The following is a 5,124-nucleotide window of genomic DNA, read 5'->3' as shown; positions in this document are numbered from 1 at the left end:
CTTCTTTTGTCTTATTGCTATTGCTAAGACTTCCAATACAATATTGAATAGGAGAGGTTATAATGAGCATCCTTGCCTAGTTCCTGTTCTCAAAGGGAATGCCTTTAATTTCTCTTCATTGAGAACAATGTTGGCTCTCGGGTTTGCATAAATACTTTTTACTATGTTGAAGAAATTCCCCTCTAATCCTATTTTGTGAGTGTTTTAATCAGGAAAGGGTGTTGGATTTTGTTAATTGGATTTTGTCATTTCTGCATCAATTGATAGAATCATGTGGTTCTTGTTCTCTGCTTTGTTGATGTGATGAATGACTTTGATTGTTTTCTTATGTTGAACCATTCTTGCATACCTGTTATGAATCCCACTTGGTCATGGTGAATTATTTCTTTGATGTATCGTTAGATTCCATTGGCCAGTATTTTATTCAGTATTTTTGCATCTATGTTCATGAGAGATATTGGTCTATATTTTTCTATTTTGGTGGTGTCTTTACATGGCTTTGGTATTAAGGATATGTTTGCTTCATAGAATGAGTCTGGGACAATTTCATCTTTCTCTTTTTTGGAAATAGTTTATGTAGAATTGGTGACAGTTCTTCTCTGAATGTTTGATAAAATTCACTTGTAAAACCATCTGGTCCAGGGCCTTTTTTGGCTGTAAGTTGTTTTATTATCTTTTCAATTTCTTCTTTTGTAATAGGTTTGTTCAGGTGTTCAATTTTGATTGGTGTCAGTTTAGGTAGGTTATGAGTTTCTAAGTGTTTGTCCATTTCCTCTAGGTTTTCATATTTGTTTGAGTATAGTTTTTCATAGTATTCCATTGTTAGCCTTTTTATTATAATTGGTTCTGTATTGACGTTGCCCATTTCATGTTTTATTCAGATTATTTGTGTCTTTTCCTTTGTTAGTTTTGCTAGTGGTTTGTTGATTTTATTGACCTTTTCATAGAACCAACTCCTAGTTTTGTTGATGGTTTCAATTGTTTTTCAGTTTTCCATTTCATTTCTTTCTGCTATAATTTTTATAATTTCAGTTTTTTTTAGAAGGTGTCAGGTTTTCTTGCTGTTCTTTTTCAATTTGTTGGAGATGTTGGGTTAGAGAGTCAATGGTCATTTTTTCCTGAATTTTAATGTGCTTGCTTATTGCTATAAATTGACCTCTGACTACTGCTTAGACTGTTTCTTAGAGGTTTTAGTAAATGGTGTTTTCATTGTCATTTGTTTCAAGAAACTTTTTAAAGTCATCCCCCCCCCCTTATAATACCCATTCATGTTCAAGCAAGGTGTTGTTCAGCTTGAAAATGTATGCTTTTTTCCCTCCTTTATCATTTTGTTATTACTTTCTAATTTTGTAACATTGTCATCTGGGAAGATGCTTTGTATTATTTCTATGTTTTTTAAATTTATTGATGCTTACCTTGTAACTTAAAACTTGATATCTTCTGGAGAACCTTCTATGGACATTGGAGAAGTTATACTGTGCTTTTTTCGGGTGTATTAACAAATAAATAGCTGTGAGATTGAGTTGATTTATTGTCTGGTTTAATTCTTGAGCATCTTTTTTGAGTTTTTTTTCCCTGGTATTTCTTTCTTTTCTTGAAAGGGGTGTATTGAAGTCTCCAACTTCTATAGTATTGTTGTCTATTTCCTTTTTCAGTTTTGTAAAACTTTGTTTTATATATTTTTCAGGTCTTTCATTTGGTGCATAGATATTTATTATTGTTATATCTTCTTGTTCTATTTACCCCTTAATCATTATGTAAAGACTTTCCTTGCCCTTTATGATGGTTTTTGCATTGAAATCTATTTTACTAGAAATAACACCACTACTCCTGCTTTTTTCTTGTTGCCATTTGCTTGGTATATTTTTCCCCACCCTCTTATTTTTAGTCTTTCTTTATCTTCATTTTTCATTTGCATCTCTTGTAGACAGCATATTGATTTTTAAAAAATCCAATCTGCTACCCTTTTTTTCTCTTCACTGGAGCATTCAAACCATTTACATTCAGTGTGATTATTGAGAGACAAGGTTTTATTTCTATAATTTTGTTGTGTTCTTTTTGGTGTTGTTGCTAGTTACTTTCTGTGGCACCTCTGTAATAAGGGCATCCCTTTGTGTTTCCTGCAATGCTGGTATTGCTTTTACAAACTCCCTTAGGTTCTATTTTTGTGGAATATTTTCATCTCTACTTCACATTTGATGAACAATTTTTCTGGGTACAGTATTCTTGGTTGACAGTTGTGTTCTTTGACTGTTCGATATATGTCATTCCACTGTCTTTTTGCTTGCATGGTTTCTGCTGAGAAATTGGCACTTAATCTTATTTACTCTTCCTTACAGGTTACTTTTTGTTTCTCCCTTGTTGCTTTCAGAATTCTCTCCTTATCTTTTATTCTGTCAAATTTGACTCTGAAATGTCTTGATGTTTTCCCTTTGGAGTCTATTCTATATGGTACTTTCTCAGTTTCTTGGATATATATTCTCTCATTCTTCATTATGCCTAGGAAATTTTCTTCTAGTAATTCTTCCACAACTTTTACTGTGTCTTTACTTGCTTCTTCCTGTTCTGGGATTCTGATCATCCATGTTTGTTTTATACAACCTATCACTTACCTTCTGTTTCATACAATCATTTCATATGCATTGTATTTTATATAATTAATTACTATTGATCTACCTTGCTTGGTGAAACTGGGAAAACTGGGAAAATTTGCTGTCAGGGACTTCTCCAGAGTAATGAGAAACAACAATGTCAGTATGGAGACTAAGGTGTGCCTGATGCAGGCCATAGTCTTTGCAATTACTTGGTATGCATCAGAAAGCTGGACAATGACTGAAAATGAAATAATAATTAACACCTTTGAGTTGTGGTGCTGGAGAAGAGAATTGAATATACAATAGACTGCTAGGAGAACACACAGGTTCATCCTGGAGAGGGTGAAATCAGGCTACTTCGAGGCAAGGATTTTGAAACTCCATCTAACATACTTTGGACATGGTTCAAGGAGGGACCGGTCCGTAGAGAGGAACATCATGCTTGGAAGAGTGGAGGACCTGGATAAGTGACCACTGTAATAGGAGTTGGTGTGTCAGAGACAAAGAGGTTGGTTCAAGATAGAGCAGCGTTCAGAGTTGTTGTTCATAGGGTAGCTATGAGTCACAAGTGAAATCAATGGCACATGACAACTATAACATGCTTATTATTACCCATCTTTTTGAGTCCCTGTTGATTCTTTCTTATTCTTTCATCCCCCTATCTGCCCACTAATCTCTGCTATCCCAGTGAATTCCACTCTTTCCATTTTCCCATCTCCTTCTCCCTATCCCCTTCCCCCTTTAGACATTATACAAGTCTTACTAGTTATCATTCTGCTTTTACAATAATGGTTTTATGCAGTATTTATCCTTATGAGCCATGGTTAATTCACTTAGCATAATGCTTTCTAGACTGTCCCATGTTATATAGTATATTAGGAAATCATTGTTCTTTGGTGCTGGATAGTATTGTGTAAATGTACCTACAGACTGGGGGAAAAATATTTTGCCATGACATCTCATACATGAGTGTCACAATGAAAATTCATAAAAGTTCACAGGTCTTTCAAATGAAAAAGACTGATAGCCCAGTAAAAAAATGGACAAAAGACTTGGAAAGACTTTTCACAAAGGAAGACGTCAGGATGGTCAACAGATCTATGAAGAAATGCTCAAAATTACTTCTTCCTTTCTTGAAACATTTTCTTTCACTTTCTCCTTCTAGGTCATTGGCTGCTGCCTCTTAGAAGCAGAAGAATCTTAATCGAGTTTTCGTCCTTTCTCCTACATCTAAATATTGGAGCTGCCCAGATCCCAGTCCTTATCTGTACCCACTCTCACTCACTTATTGCCAGGGAATTGGAACCGACTCATAGCTGACCCTCTTAAGGGTTTTCCAAGGCCGTAAAACACAGGAGAGGAGATTTCCCATCTTTGGAGTTGAGCCACAAGAGAGGTGCCAGCTTTAGATTAGCCAAGCACCTCTCTGCAGATTAGGCCCCTGTCTATATATTGGCAAGTCCCAAATTTATGTCTTCAGTTTGAGTTCTGCTGAAATCCAATTTAGCATGCAGACAATCCTTGCTTTACACAGTAACATATTCTAAAAATGGCCATGTAGATTGAAACCATGCAAAATGTGTTTCACACTTAAAGGGGAAAATGAACATGTTTTCAAGACTTTTCACAATTTTATCAAAATAAACCTCTTACTACCAGTTATAAATGTATAGGGAAAGGGAGAAAGTAGTAAAACAAATATTTAAGTATAATGCAGTTTAAAATATTAGAAACACAGAGTGAAAGTCTTTTATATCTTTGTAAAATATTATTAAGAATAATGTGAATAAGTTTACCACTTCTCATGATAAACTCTGACACTAAGTAATTTTTTTTTTGCCTTGGTGAATTGTCTTACTTCTTTCTTTCTGAGTTTGGATCAACTTCCAACATTTTCTCTTTTGTACTTTTGTTGTTATGAAGTGTCTCTAATATTTCCTTTATTCTTATTTATTTATTATTGTGCTTTTAATGTAAGTTTACAGAAATTGTGGATTTTCATTATTTTACTGTTGCACATTTTCCTCTCTTCTCCTTTCTCTTATCCACCTTGCAATGCATATCTTGTTCCAGATTGTTGCTTTACATATAACTCCTAATCATACATTCCTTTCAGACAGTCCTTTCCTTCATCTGTTCCAATGCAGTGTTTGTTATCTACCCACTCTTTTCCTATTCTACTGCCAATCCCCCATATCAATCCTATTTTATAACAATGTTATGCAATATTTGTCCTTTTGTGACTGAGATATTTCACTCAGAATAATATCTTCAAGGCTCACCCATGTTTTGTAGTATTTTACAAGTTCACTGCTTTTCAATACTGCAGAATAATCCCTCATGTGAATGTACCACTGTTTTTTTTTTTTTTTAAAAAAAATTTATTAATTTTGATGAACATTTACAGAGATTTTGGATATCCATTCATTCTTGGTTGCATTATTTTCTCTACCCCCCTCCGCCCCGAGTTCGTTGCTCTTTTTTCCCCCCTTGAAAGTCTGTTTTAATTGTCCCATTGCCACAGTGCTTG

This window comes from Elephantulus edwardii, unplaced genomic scaffold (genome assembly GCF_000299155.1).
Source record: "Elephantulus edwardii isolate Elephantulus edwardi_28Jun2011 unplaced genomic scaffold, EleEdw1.0 scaffold00307, whole genome shotgun sequence".
Lineage (NCBI taxonomy): Eukaryota > Metazoa > Chordata > Mammalia > Macroscelidea > Macroscelididae > Elephantulus > Elephantulus edwardii.
This window is presented reverse-complemented; position numbering follows the sequence as displayed.